The 15,889-nt window shown below is 37.1% G+C and overlaps 1 protein-coding gene across 8 annotated transcripts in view; it reads left to right on the top strand.

Annotated features, from left to right (window-relative positions):
* TRAF3 (TNF receptor associated factor 3) overlaps positions 1-15,889 on the top strand; it is a 74,073-nt gene that overhangs the window by 18,776 nt on the left and 39,408 nt on the right. The window contains exons 1-2 of one of the 8 annotated variants that reach the window (XM_032981647.2): positions 2,551-2,611; positions 2,822-2,836. The exons of the other annotated variants lie outside the window; for them this stretch is intronic. The gene's annotated coding sequence lies outside the window, so the exon portion shown is untranslated. Of the gene's footprint in view, positions 1-2,550; positions 2,612-2,821; positions 2,837-15,889 lie in introns of those variants that run through there. 8 annotated transcript variants of the gene reach the window in all.

Genomic DNA, 15,889 nt, shown 5'->3' with positions numbered 1-15,889 from the left:
AACAATTTGTGAAGCAGACTTGCTATCTTTCTGTAAGATTTTCTTCCTTGGCCCCATCTTCTAACTTAGTACTATGTGTTTTTTTTTTTTCCTAAGGATGCACAAAGCATTTCTTGATAGTGTGTGAATCCTGGCCAGAAAGTAACTAGGCTGCATGTAGCAGTCTTCAAATCATTCTCAGCATCCTGAAGCAAAACAAGTTAAAAAGTGTCGTTAAGGTGCTAGACTAACTGCAGAAACTGAAAAATATTTAAAGATCTTATTTTACCAGTTCTGTTCTGGTTTTAGGGAAAAGGGATATTTTTGGTTCTCCTTGCCCCCAACTTTACCAAGATATACTTATGGTTTTGTGTTCCTTATTTCTAGTTATTTTTTTTTTCACTTTTGGCAGTTCCCAACTTAAGACTGAAGTCCTGTTATACAAGGTAATACATATGCAAGTATGTGAAGAGATGGGAACTTGGTAGGTGTCCAGGTAAGATCAGAGAAAGGAGGCATTATATCTGTTCCTCAACAAAGGAGAACAGAATTGTACAGAAGTACTGTCACGCAGAAAGTCTCTAATAGCTCTTCTGATTTTTTTTTTTTTCTGTTTCAAAGCCAACAGGCCTTTCACCTCTTCAAATTCACTATCATATTTTTTTAAATGTGCTGTGCAATGTTTGGTCTGCAAACCAGGGAAGAGATTTCAAACTGAAGATGGCCTTTAGTGTTAAATTCTTTTTAGTAGAAATAAGCTTAAAATAAAACTAACTGAAACTTTGGGAGCCTAAACTGAGTTTATGTTGTCCCTTACAGGAATTTTAATTTTAACTAAGTCATGTTAGGGGGAAAAAAAAGAAAATTGTAAAACTGCTGTTTTAGTCCATGGAAATTCAGGACCCCCTGTGGAGAGTAAACAAAGGACTTGTGTACAGCTGTGAGAAAATTAATCTTTCTCCCCACTGTGGGTGGGGGAGGGTATTTATCTACGAGTTTGTACCTATGTGGCCCATTACGTTGGCCTTTTAAAGAAAAGGTAAACCTCTTTGAAACATGCCACTAAAAGCAGCCAACTTATCCACTGCTGTGAGCCAAAACCTGAAAGGATGCATCTGCTTCCAAACTCTCCCATTTCCTTTCTGCTTCTCCCCATATAAGATGCTCTGAACGCTGGCTACTGCCCCTTCTCCCGGGGCGCTGCAGCAGAAGGTAGGGAGGTGCCGAATTCTGAGCTGTCCACGTCATTGTCAGCATGTGTTCAGCCCTGCCTAATGTTTCAGTGAGGCCAGACCAGAAAAGACTGGGCAGGATCCTCCCCCAAGGAAGACATGGATCTCAAGGAATAATAGGATGCTGATGGTAGGCAGCTGGGCTAAAATATCTGGCCTTGAGCCTTGCTCTGCAGGATGCAGAGGGAAGGAGGGGTGGAAAGCAGTGATGAGCCTATTGTTGCAAATGAGCCAACATCTGGCTGATTGACTCTGAGGGCTCATTGTTGCTCCCTTTGCTCTTAAATGCAGCTGTGGGGAATGAAGAAGGGAGGGCGGAGAACAAAAGCTCACCCCAGTATAAATTACTTGCAGTGTCCAAAGATTCAATGGACACAAATTTAAGGAAAAAAAAAAAAAAAAAGCTACATGAATTTCCATCTGAACACAAGAAAAACTTGACTGTGGGGGTGCTCAAGCACTACAACAGGTTGCCCAGAGTGGTAGTAGAATCACTCCATACAGATGCTCAAAACCTGACGGGACACCTTTTGGGGCAGCTGGCTCTAACTGACCCTGCTTGAGCAGGGGGTCAGAGAAGATGAACTCCAGATGCCCCTTCCAACCTCGACCCTTCTGGGAAAGCTTCCTTAATATTTGGATGTACTCTTTAGCTGCTGTTGTGGAACACTTGGGAAATAATTACAAATGCTCCTGCTGGGCATTTGTCTCTCAGATGCTGCTGCTGTGTAATCATGGCAGTTTTAATTGTATAGGGAAAGCATCCAAGTGGTAAAATAGTTAATTGACTAAGCTCCCTGATTTAAGCAGCAAAAGCAAAAAATCCACCGGCACATCCCACCCCTTCTCCCCCCAAACCCCCCAGAAAACCCCAAAACACTCCAAGCCTTAAAATACTTTTTTTTTTCCTTCATTTTTTTTAACCCCTTAAAATATTAATGGTTATGAGAATAATAGGTAGCTTTAATATAATTTACAAACAATGAAGTCACTAAATACAAGAAAAAACTTAAAACCTTTAAAATTTATCTTTTTTTATTCCCCAATTCCCTCTAGTTTTGCCACAAAATAAAATTCCAAAATTATCTAATTAAAAGTTTAGAGGAAGGCAGGAATGTGAGAGGAAGAACAGCAGAGAGAATCCTAAGAGAACACACCAAACTCTGGAGTTTATTCCTTTCAGCCCACAACTAATAAGACATGAAATGAGTTGAAGGAACTCTTCTGTAACTGTTTCTCTCACAGGCTCTTTCAGTCCCTCCCCCTTTGCGTTTTGCATAGCCCTCAGAAAGACTGCAGTGCAGTAATTGGTAAGGAGGGAATTACTAGGAGGGAAAATCAAGCTATGGCGGCTCCTCTTGCAGTGTTGTGTTTCTGCGATCTGCGTTTTGGAGCGGGAGGTAATGAACAGTTTCCTTCAGGTTTCCAATTTGCAGATCTGACTGTTTGCAGGAAAAGGATGGGGATAAGTTTTCATTAAGCATCCCTAGTGTGTGCCTGGCATGCTGGACAGCCATTAGGTTTATTAATGCAGTGGTTTGTTTTTTTTCTTGTTATGGAACACTTGCAGTTTCTGCCTAATACTTTTGTTTTTAATCCTCTGTGCTCAGACAGTGGAGAATAAGGTAAGGTACTTTTCGTTGCCTAACATATAAAGGATAATAGAAGTAATTTCTGCATGTTGTAGCATGCAACAATAACTGCATTATGTTGGAAAGTAAAAATTTTGATTACCTTTTTTATTGCTTGTAACTCATTGAAATTCATTGTAATGAATTCCCTGAATTATCTAGTATATTCAAGTTGACAAACAGTTATTTGTACTTCATATGTATTAAAATACTTTTTTAGAGTCAGTTTTCACTGTGGTTATCCAATATAATAAGGAATTGTTTTCAAGGACAGTGTTCCGGAAATGTTCCTCTTTTCATGTTAATCTTAAGAGCTAAAAACCTAATATTGTCTATATCTTATCTTTGTTTTTTGGATTTTTTTTTTTTTTTTTAATGCCAGCGTTTTAAGTGTATAGCACTGTCATAATGCTGCTGTTTGGATGTGGAGTGCACTTGTTCAGTAAGAATGAAACCTTGGAGGTGCCTGAATTCTCTGTGAGCCGAAAGAGGTTGGTTGGTTTGTTGGGAGAGAGAGGCTGGACGTCCAAAACTCTCTGCACTAAATTCACCTTTATAGCTAAGAATATGAATGGACAGTGACCAGGGCAATCATAATTGGTGTCTAAACTTGGGATGGGAGCTTAAAAGAGCTTTAGAAGTTAAAATTTCTTACAGAGTTACTATATAAATGTTTAGTACAGAAATTCATACTTCTTTTATAACATATGTAAGAATTATGAGCTGATTTGCAATTTATATACTGCTTTGGTGGGGAAAGTGGTATACAGTTGCAGATCTCCTTTTCATATGAGTGAGAATTTATTCCTGTAGTTTTTTATAAATCTCAGTGCTGGGCTGTTTTTTCCAGCTAACTGTGTTTCTAGAATAAGCCAGAATTTGCTTTCCTTGGCCAGTGTGCTGCTTTTGCCAGTCTGTAACTACACGTTAGCCTGTCCTTTAATGGGATTCTGGTCCAAGGTAGCACGGCTGCTGCTTTGTCAGTAGCAGCAGCCTTTCCTTTCCACCTCCTGAGGACCAAAGGTGAATTGTAGCACGTGACAAATAGCAAAAAATCAAAGACTCATCTATAACTGTGGAAGCTGGTGGTGTTTCTCCTGACTAGAGAAATGTTATCTCGGTCTTGTGTTACAAAGTCATTTACTTTGGAGGTGGTAATGGGAATGAGAGCTCAGCACGTTTAGTGGCAGGTACGCAATTCTGTGGACTGTCTGAACTTCTGTGACCCGCTCTGTGTAACTGCGGGGGCCGAGCCGCCTTGGCCGCGCTCTGTGCAGGATGGCAGCTGGGAACGCGCTGCGAGCTGGGCCCTGGGCGCCGGCCGGGCACTGCGGAATAGCTGCTCAGGCTTGTCAGAGCTCGCCGACGCGCTTGGGCTCTGTGGTAGGTGGATGCAAACTTCATTGACAAGAGTTGAGAAACGAAAATCCTTGAAAAACGTGGTTTGACTGCGTATATTTTAAATGGTCAGGTGAGGTTTCTGTAACGTGGCCACAAAACGTTGTCGCTTAAGTGTAAATATGAGAGAGACTGGGGGGGCTTCAGATTTAGTGTACTGGTGGCCTCGGCGTTGCAGCATTTGTTGCATCTAAATTTTACTATGAACATTTAGGAATGCACATAGATAGAGGTTGATGAAGATGTGTATTAATTATGCTTTCCGACTCTTTTCCTCTTTTTATCTGTTCATGTAAAAGTTTCAGGATGAAACAAACTTCCTCAAACTAGGTTACTTTCTTCCAGTGATCTAATATTTTCATAGGATTTTTTTTTTTTTAAGAAACACTCTGCAGAACAATTAGTTACCTTCCCAGAATTGGACTGATGTTTCCAAATGGAATTTTAACAGGCCATTACCAAGAAAATGACACTGCTCAGAAGATTTTGTAGAGTCTGTAATGGCACATGATGTATCTGGGTGGAGAAGTCTTGCATGTGTGTGAAGGCAGGAAAATTTAGCTGTGATTTTTACTTTATGCATGTCCTATAATGTTTTGTTGAGAGTCCTTTGTGAACAATAGTGGAAGGGAGAAAAACAGTGATTTTAAAAATCATAGGTTGTTATTTTATCTATAATGTTCTTTTTGTTATTTTTAAAATCTATCATTAAAATTAGTTTGATACTTCCTTAGTTTCATTAGACTAACTTTAAAGATGCCGTGAAGCATGTTACCTTCATTCAAAACCCTGTAACAGAACTTAAACTTCTCTTTCTTTAGGGCAAAGAAAGGAACTGGGCAGACTATAGCAAAGCTCCCTTTATTGGCAAGAGTAAAAGAGAACCCCAACAGGGCATTGAGAAAACCTGTTCTCCTTTCTACTCAAGGTGCAGATCAAATGAGATTCAAATAAAACAAAGGAAATGTAAGCAATCAAGTATCTTCCAAATTTGGGGGGAGGGGTGTTAGTGTGTGAAGAAAAGTAGTATACAGACTTGATCAAGAAAACTGTTGCACAAACTTTGGAAATCAGGAGCTTTTTAAAATTAACAATTCCCCTTTTAATATTGTAGTCTCTTCGGTTGTCGGTCAGGGAGAATTGTTACATGGGAAGGAGTATATAATTCCCAGACTGATACAGAGTCTACCTGGTAGCACGTAGCTAGTGAAGAGGTTAGAACAGGCAGTAAGAAAAAGATTGGGCTGGGAAGAAGACAAGAACCGTCAAGAATTTCAACCTTTATGCTGTTCTGGCAGCAGCTGTGATACTGATGAAGTGTTTAAATGGAAAAGGGTCTTGCAACTTGTTCTTAAGGTGAACCTGTTCTAAAGAGTATATTCTGAGAAAATACATTTTATGGAATTGTGTTACTGCTAGTTTGGAGACTCACCTTTAATCTTCTAATTCTTGTAACTTGACTTGCGGCTTGCTTGGAACTGTATTCACATCTGTGTCAAATTCTTTAGTGGCACTGACCCATTTTGTGTGGCTGTGATACGGTAAAATTATTTCTTGCTGCTTTTGGTGTTAATATAGCTTTTTTTGGCTGCTGGGAAAAAATCTCACATTTGTCATGCATGAAAATTCTGATAGCTCTGGATAAACATTCAAGGAGAATTTTTTTTTTTTTTTTTTTTTTTTTTTAATTTGGATTTACAGATTGATGTACTTTCTTTCAAAGTTTTATTTTCCCTTTTGTTTGAGGGCATGGCTGAACTGGGCTGTACTCAATCCAAACTTCATGAGCTTGCTAGGTAATGGTTAGGAAACAAATTGCTACCACATGTATTAAGGAGTCTCTGATACTTATTTTTTTGTTGTTTTTCTCCTACTAAAGCGTGAGTGTTTTTATAGAGGAGAACATTTCACCTGAGCAGTCTTTTTTACTGCATTGAAGTAGGTGGTTAGGACTCACGTGGAACATTTTTCTACTCACCTGCCATCTCAAACTTCACTGGAAATCTCCTTTTTGCTTTGTTTGTAATTCAGGATCTAGTCATACACATAATATTTCCTCCTTACATTGAAAATGTAATGCAACATTTTCTGAAGATGAGCATGTATTTTGATGACTTCGATCTGAATTTCCACGTACAATGCTTGGCTTCCATTGTACTTCTGCTATCATCAAAGATAGATACCAGGAATATATACTGTAAAAATCAGTGTTGTTGATTCTTATGTTGTGCTTCAAGGTACAACTTGAATGTGGTAGTGGAGGGCTTGATTGAAACTACTGGTCAATGCAGATGAGAGAGAAAAAAGGGGCCTATATAAAGAATAGTTTGAGTACAAAAAGTTTGTATTAATAGAGATGAGCTCTTACTTGCATATGATATTCAGCTGAGGCCACTCTTTAAAAAAAATGTGTCTGGAGATTATTTAAAAAAAAGAGGTGATGACATATCATTAAAGATTTAAAATTTTCATGTGGGAAGAGAGAGGAAGTTGGGATTGTCCTCATTCAGCTGAGTTTAAGATACTGTGGATTTGCCTTAATGACAGTTACTGTTGGCCCTCTATCCTCTCTAAGTGCACTAATGAAGTCCTTTACTTCAGTGAGACACAGAAGCTGTTTGGATTGATAACAAAAAGTATCCTTATTCCAAAATGGGATAACCTTTGCTTATGTTTATTTGCTATGCTGGTGATAGCTTTGATAGTGAACCTTTGGTACAGTCAATGCCCAGGAGAATAAAATACTAAAACTATATAAAGAAAAAAATACAGTGTGAGTTTACATATACCTAAGTTTAAGAATGCTTCCCCCACCGCTGAATAACGGTCTAGAAAAGTGGAAGATTTAAAAAATCCCCCAAAACAGGGTAAAACCATTTTTTGGCATTCTATGATTAACATACAGAACTCACTGATCTGAAATAACACTAGAAATTTTCTGCTCTTGGCTTCAGAATAATTGCTTGTAGTGTTAGCAGAGGTATAGGGGAAACAGGAATCATGCTTAACAGATGCTTTGGAGCTACCTTTTTTTCTTTTTTCTTTTTTTTTTTTTTTTTTTTCCTCCAACTGTTGTAAGTTGCTAGAAAACTTTCAACTTTGTCTACTGAAAACAAATACTCCTGGGCTTGAATGAAATTATGACATGATGTCTGTCTGTGCTGTACACTGAGCCTATCACTAGTGTGTTATAGAGGCTGTTTAATGATGAAAAAGACTTCCAGGAACTGGATTGTGCCTGGCTTCATGGATGTGTATGATGGCATTTTTGATGCATTTTGGGACTTTATTGGAGGAAGTGCATTTATAGATGTTCTTAATTGGATTCAGTTTGACACTTCCTTGGGATCTTCTAAAGGCAGCGGTACAGGAGCTTTCAGAACAGTATGAAGCAATTAGAAGAAAGGATTCTTCACAGAAGCATTTACAATGTTAAGGTGGTAGTTCTCCTTATTTATAGAGATGAGGTTTCCTTGACCTCTCTAGCTGTTTGTCTATAATATTATACCCAGTGTTTTCAGATCCTGAAATTGCTTCATATAGATCATAAAGCATTGGGCTGCAGTTTAGTTGGGAAGTATTATGAAGAAAAAAAAAAAAACATAAATTGCTTATGAGACTAAGAAGGGCAAGCAGGTGACTTCTTCTTATCCAGACTTCTAGGAGGATTTAGACTGCTGACAAATCTAACTAGAAGAGTCTAAAAATAATACTTCCTACTGATGTAGGCCAGGGATGCTATAAAAGGCAAGCAATATTGTAATTACTTTACAGTTCAGGGGAAAATGAAGTGGCAAAGTCTTAAAATCATGTAGCCATTCAGTAGAATTGGTGGAAAATTCCAAACCACTGCTGTAATGCTGGAAGCTTCAGTGCCTAGATAGAAGTTATTTGCAAAAAGTGGGGAATCAGCACTATGTTCTTTGAACAGTTGTTAGCGGTGCAACATCCTTTAAACTATAATTTTAGGATTTAAGCCTCTTGCTCTAACAGGGAGTGTCTTCTGCATACTTTTAAATCTGGAATTTGCTCCAACTGGAAGTTATTTGTTATATTCTGCATATCTAAACTGTGCCTATACGTATCGTTGTAATGCAAGCAGGTAGTCTTTATCAGTATAAATACTCCAAGGAATCACTAAGTATTCTCATTTAATTTCTAATGCAACACCTGGAGGCTTTCAGGTTTGAATTTTCAAAAATAAAAATGCACATTTAAATGTTAGATCATCATTAATACATTAAACAAAATTGCTCTATTCAGTATTTATTTGGTAGAGATGAACACAATTTCATTAATATTAACTCGAGGAGCCCTCTGGCTTTAAGCACGCAAAAAGAATTTTCAACTAAAACTGGCAACTTCATATTCCAAAGCTGAAGACAGAAATCTTTGTAAGGCCTTGTGGATGGTGTGGAAAGCACTACTTTTAAATGTGTCTCTTAAGCAGCACCAATACTGTACAATTCTATCAGAAGTTTCTTTGTAAGGTTGCCGTCTCTTGTGTTAAACTTTTTTGACTGTGTAACAGTAATAAACGCTTGCTTTTGGGTAGTGATGTGAAATTTAGTTAGACAAATTTGTAAAGTACTGTTATAATCTTCACGTTAAGTATATTGCAGGACAACATCCTCGTCAATATTTTGTTAATTCTCAAAATCCAGTGCAAGAGAGAAACTTTCAAAGGGACCTTTTTTTTTTTTTTTGTCTTTAGCATGCTGTCTGAACTGGTGCTCTTGAGATGTCTTGTTCTCAAGATGTCAACAATATCTATTTATCTGAAACCTCCAGAATAACAGTTGATATAAACCTGCGGACAGCAAATACAAGACTTAAGTTAGCAAGGCAAAATAATAAAATAGTTTGATACAGGGGAAAGCAATTGCAATCAGAGAGAGGAACTGGGAAATTGCATGCAGGTTTCAGGTAAAAAAAATCCTTTAATGAGACTTTGCATCTGGAAAAACAAATACTGTCATACATCAGAAGGAATTTGTGTCTTACATAGACTTGGCCTCCAGTAACATATTCCCAAATCCTGTGATTGCTACAAGAGGAAGCAACAAGTTCATTCCTTACACTGCTGGGAAACACGTTTCGTGGATCTAAATCTTCAGTTACAGAAAACCCCATCTTTTTCCATGAACACCTTTATAAAAGTAAAAAAAAATGCTTTAGATAGCAGTGAATGTGAAGTTCTGATTCTGAACATTCTGACAAATCTGCATTAAGTCTGACTTTTTCCAAACCTTGTTTTTTCCTCATGAAAACTCAACTTCAGTAATACATTTTTATTAGAGATGTAGAAACTGTAATGAACTTTAGTATAACTAGAAATACTAGCACAGGTGTTTTGGTGGTTTGTTTACTTGAAAATTTTTTTCTGTGTGTTTTTGTTGTTGTTGTTTTCTTGTTTGTTTTTCCAGATTACATTTACAAATATGATTCAATTGTTTTTTTTTTTCCTCTAATAGAAAAATATTCATGCATACACATACACACTTTTCCCAAACTTTGAGATGTTGGTCATAGAAAATACAATATAAACAGTGAAGTATACAGTATGAACACTGAAATCACTGAATTTAAACATGCTACTGCTTCATTAAACAACTGGACAATGTTTTTGTCTTCCCTTATGTTCTGATAAGGAATAAAATATGGGCAAATGACTAGAGAGTTGTCCTTATGCCATTCTTCCCTCTTTCTTCCTGACTAAGAAGCAATGAATTTAGACAAAGCTGAAGAGACATCTTTTAGAATGGTGGAAAAATCCATTTAAGATTAGTGAGAGGTTGAGATCTGTGCATGAATGATGAATGTCTTCCAGGCAGTTTAATGTTAAATAAAATATGCTGATGATGTTGCTTGCTGTTATTAGCTTCTAGAATTTGATTAGTACTTAGGATCGTGTGAAAAAGTAATTAATTCTCACCTGTGTTTACAGTATGCAATGGTCAACTGTATAAAATGGAAGATCAGGAAATGTTTTATGAGGGTGGGCTAGTTTCCATAGGAGACAGGATACATAGATATTTTTTTTTGGCTGTTTTTTTTTTTTTTTTTTTGACCTTTGGATGTAGGCTTAGAAAACTTACTTTGAGAGTGGAAAGAATTTCTTCAGGAAGTGAGATGGTGTGATATCAGTTTTCTGAAGTAGCCATTTCTAGTTCCGCAGTACTTCATTTCAACATTTAATTCAAAAAATGCAGAGCTGTACTTGAAGTTGCATTCTGTTTCATTTACCAGTTTCCTCTATACTCTGGTGTGTTCAGAATTTCCTGGGAGGATTATTTTGTTAAAGATGAGCTGCATTTTAAAACTAGATTAACTAATATTCTGGAGATTCTTGAGAAGGCAGTTTTCTTGTAATTATTTATAATAAGCCTCTTGAAGTGCTTTGGATTTTTTTTTTTTTTTTTGGCTGGTCTCTAACACCTTTGCCTTCAGATACTTTCTTCTAATAATTGCAGAAGATGAAGTAAAGAATTTTAAGACAGGTAATTCCTCTGCTTAGATTTCAAGGCTAGATTCATTAAGACTCAGTATAGATGCATTCTGCCAGGAATTGGAAATTCAGAAAGTATTCTTCATGCGTTTACCAGTCAGCAGAGTAGATAGACTGTGATTTGAAGAATATATCTTGCTATTCAGCTAGACTTTTGACATTTCACTAGATTTGAAACTACAGATCTTTTTGATTAATAGAGTGGAAAAGAATAGCATCCATCAATAAGTCTTGGTTTACAAAAAAAAAAAAAAAAGACAAAAGACTGACAATTGTAAGACAAAGATTTTTTTGATTCCTGTTTGGTGATTTCAGAGATGAAGAAACTTTGGTGTCTTAAGTTGATACAATTCAATAGCAAGTTGTTTCTGGTAAACCATGCAGCAGATTTTTCTTGAAGGCACACCTTGGAAAGAAAAGGGGGAGTTTTTTAGGTCGCTAGAGGTTGACATGTCTTTTTCCTGGACTTTATGCTTTGGCCAAAATGGTTTGGACCTGCCGCCTGCCTTAATCCTTGTTGATCCTTACCAGGATTTGTCATTGGTAGTTCAAATTTACTGTTTCTCAGTCTTAGCAGGCATAAGGGGGAAACGTAGTGAACGACTTCTCTTCTGGGTGTATGTGATTTGACATTACCACTTATAACATGTGAACCAATGACTTCTATGCTGTTCAACAAAAGTAAAGGAAATGTTAGGCTTGCTGTAAAACGAGAAGTGGAGGAAATCTGGGCTTATAAGAAATAGCTTTCCATAAAAAGAGAGTATTCAGAATGCAATTACAAACTGGTTTTGCTGGTTCTCTTCAAAGCCTCTTCTCTCTTTAACTTGAAATATTATGATTATCATGGTATTTCACAGGATATTTGATCTGAATATTTTTCTTTCATGGTAGATAGAACTTTTCTTTTGTAAAGAGAGCCAGAATTACAAAAAAATAGTGTTGACCCACTCCTTCCACATGGAACTGACATATGTATCTCAATTATGGACTTCCCCTGAACAGCAGAGGGAGAGATTAAAGTGTGCTTTGTCGTGTGATCATCTGATTGTCTTTTGATCTCTCCTAGTCTTTAAATGCTTCTGCTAAAAACCTCATACAGAAATATGGATCCCAACTGGGAGTTAACTTCCTGGGTGAAATGCAGTAACCTCATGTGTTTTCTTTTTTCTCTCCTGCACACAGAGACAAGAACCCAAATTGAAATTAAAAATGCAGAAGAAAGTACTCACAGTGAGCTTGGACAGCATGTCCCTTATCTGTTGTTTTGTGACCCAGGCTTTCAAAGCTTAAGAGGTATTTTGTTTTTAAAAAGAGGCTTTTGATTTCTTGCACTTCCGATTACTTTATACTCTATTTTGGTAGCCCACTGAGATTACGAAGTAATTATTGAGAACTGTAGATAGCAAGTGTAAGTCAAAATACAAACACTTTGGTTTTACTACTGCCTCAGGCTGAATCTTAAAGCTGTTTTGCCAGACCATATGTCAGGATTCAAAAGAATGCTGTTAGCTTTCAAAAAGTAATAGTTGAACATGGTGTCACATAAAAATCAGCTTTCTTAAATTGCACTGAATTATTTTTCTGCTTTTTTTAATAGTTAAAATTTAATCCTTTTTAAAGTTTTTGTGTGTTTGTTTTTTTTTTTTTTTTTCCTCTCCCATCAGTACAGTATGTGTTAGACTAAATGATAATTCTATTCAACATATTCTTGAGTAGTTACTAAAAGTATCAATCCCTGGGCTCTTGGATACTCCAGACTATATAAATACTACAGTATTATTTATAAATATTCCCATTCTCATCTTTTAATGCTGATGTAATTACTTTGGACATCTATTCAATGCTTTATTTTTTTATCTAGAATCTAAAAATTTGTTGAACTGAGCAGGAGGGAATATAAGAACTATTTTCATGAAAGCATAGTCTAACAGGTTTTCTAAATTGAGTTCCCTGAACTGGGGTGCTGTTTTCTCTAATCCTGTAAGACACTTCAAGTGAATGCATAGACTCATTGTTGAAAGAAATAGAGCCAAAGAAAGTGATAAAAAGTTAAAAGAATAAAACAGTGTAAAACTTAGCTTACCATTCATTTTCTGCTATTCTGTCATCTTGCAGACTAGAGTATGGGAAATACACAATGTTTGCGATTCAGGTGACCTGCATCATTGTTATTTTGCAAGAATATCAAGATACCATTTTTGGTTATACTTCTGATTTTCTAGTTCAGCTAGGAAAGGCTTAAATAGCCTGTACCATCCCAGCCAAAAATAGTTTTGCTATTTGTTCAATAATTCTTACAGAATAGATCCCTTAAAGATTATGGTGAAATCTGGTTTAGTTTCTTGAGAACATAACAGTTCCTGTATTGGAACAGGCCTTTTTTCTATGTAAGAATATCATGCCATAGTTGCTATAATAAAAACTCCTCACAGAGGAGTGTTAAGCACTGGAACAGGTTGCATGGTATCTTCACCCTTGGAGTTTTTGAAAACTCAGCCTTGGACAACTTGGCTAACTTTGAAGTTGGCTCAGCTCTGAAGAGAAGGTTGGGCTTTGTGACCTCCAGAGGTGCCTTCCGACCTCAGTGTCTCTGGCATACTGCACTAAGTGGCTGTGGGGCGCTTGCAAATGGCAGAAGCTTCTTGTGGGGAGAATACTCTGTATTCTGTGTGTTTTCAAATGCTCCTGTCCTACTTGCTTATATCCAAGTAGTAATGTTTCCTAGTGATCTTCATCTGTTCTATTATGTGTATGATCTCAAGGTCATCTTCACAGTTGGTTTGCATTAGTTTATGCAAGGAAGGTGGATGCTTATGGGAGTATAGGGCAAAGATACCCAATTTACTTCAACGCAAGGGAAAATAATTTTTAAATATCAATGTTGCTTTCACTTTTGTACAGGAATTAATATTTGAATGTTTTGCATAAAAAAAGATAAGGGATGGTCTCATCTTTTTCACTGTGTGTAGTTCTTTCTATCTAGTGTTGGTGACCAGCAACCCTTCCCTGTCCTCCCTTATCCTCCTCAGAATTTCCTCTTAAAGCATATTCTGGAAACATCTCAGCACTAGTTAGTTGATCCTATGTATGCTGTATAGAAACAGTGAATAGTGCTTCAAGCATGACAAGTGCATGGAGGAAAAAAAAAATAAAAAAATTCAGTAGTTCCCCTGTAGAAACAAGAGGAATGAAAGTGCCGAGACTCCTGACCTCGCACAAGGCAAAATCGATGGATGTTCCTCTACTTTCAAACCTGCCACTCCACTGCTGCTTCAGTAACTGCCTAGGTGTTTTTGTGGAGTGATTCAAGCTGTTTGCCCTTTATTTATCAGTTGTTCTTTTGTGCCCCTGTCCAGACTGAACGGTGAGGTTTTTACCGGAATGCTAGGCTGAGGAGTGGCTGGATGCTGTGAGAATGGCCATGGCCCTCTGCAGTAAGACACCTTCATACTTAAGAGCTCTAGAGTCAAGATTCCTGTGGCTGCCTCCCTGCTCATCTTTAATTCTTTTTGACATGTGTACACTGAGTAAATTGATAATATGTTGTCACCAATATACTGCTTTCAGTTTGCATTTTTGTTTTAACCAGTCATCAGAGTATGACAGTATACGGTGCATGTTATAGTCTCACTCAGATGTAGAAACAAGTCAGAAGGCCTGTCTAAAAGGCAGTGAAATAAATATGTATGTTCTTTTCAGTAAGTGTGTGCTAGGAATTTATTAGAAACTATAAAATGCTGAAATATAAGACAAAGAAACAGTTCAGAATGTTTTAATAATTTAATTTTAAGATAAAGATTTCTGTGTGATAACCTGAAGCAATAATTCTTGGTGATAGAGGCACATGGGCTGGGAAGACTGAACAGCTGGAAATACCACCCCAGATACCTGATTATCTATGTCTCTGAGGATATCCTGTAAAGTACAGAAGAAGATTCTGTGAAGAGCGAACCTGATAAAGTCTGGTTTCTTATTAATCTGTGTTCTACATCCCTTGTTTTTACTTCTATTTCCCCCTTCTCAATTCAAAAGAAAAATCTCCAGCCCACCTTCTGCCATTATTATATTGGAGAAGACTAAGACCATGCCGTTTGCCTGGACAAGAGGAAGTAGTGATCTGGTCTGGTTTGGGTGTGATTGTGTACCGACTGATGAACTGATAGAGCACACAAAGGTGGTGATGATTGAGGCTGCACTTTCACAGCCTCTTGTTCACTGGGGCACTACATTAAGTTTCTGTTTCTGTTCTCTACATAGCTGTTCATTTTCATGAAATCTATCTGTCCAGTTCGTTTCCAAGTGTTTTTGAGATGCTGGGAGGAGAGACGGCACAATCACAAGACCTATGTCATTAAAAGCTGGACTAAAAAAACATATCCCCAAAAACTGACCTGGGTAGGATGAGACACTGAAGTTTCTGTGGCTTTATGCTTTTTAGATAAGAATATAAACTGTTTTTTGAAGAGGAGAGGCTGAATCATATCATTGGTCACTTTTCTGCTGTGATCTTTAGCTCCTTGTCCAACTTCAGGTTTCTTTTTCAGAGCCTAATTTAGATATTGTGCATGCAGTGCTGTTCTGTTCGAGTAACCTTTGTTCTCAGTGTAAATTGTAATTTGATTGAAAAGCTTTTCTGATCCTTAAGTAATAACCAAATTAGATTGTGTCTTCTGTTATCCTCCCCTCTGGTAGTGTAGCAAAAGCATTTATTTCAGATAACTTATTGACCTTTTTGCATTTTTGAATTTTAAAACTTTGGCAAAAACTTACTTGCTTTGTATTGTCAAGGTATTGAACCTGTCTTCATGCAAAGCTTGCTAGGTGCCAAATTGTGTAGTCCCTTTTGCAGTCAGTAGTTTGTTTTGTTTTGTTTTTTGGGGGGAGAGGGAGAAATGCATTTTAGATTATATAAGAGTTAATTTTTTTGTTTCTTCTTTAGATGCAAATTTAATTTTGATAGAAGCTTTATTGTATTTCTGTGTTGCAAATTGGTTGTATTCCCAAAGAGGAAATAAAAAATAGATGTGGCGTAATACAGAATGCCAATGCAGATTTCGAGGATGTTTGCCCTCAGCGGTGAGAACAGCATCCCTGATTGAACAAGGAAAGAGCAAAATGTTTTTTGTAGGGGAACTCTC

The sequence above is a fragment of the Tyto alba genome, unplaced genomic scaffold (assembly GCF_018691265.1).
Source record: "Tyto alba isolate M040663 unplaced genomic scaffold, T.alba_DEE_v4.0 Super-Scaffold_29, whole genome shotgun sequence".
In the NCBI taxonomy this organism is placed as follows: Eukaryota; Metazoa; Chordata; class Aves; order Strigiformes; family Tytonidae; genus Tyto; species Tyto alba.
Note: the sequence above shows the minus strand (reverse complement) of the source record. Positions and strands in the feature narration are given on the sequence as shown.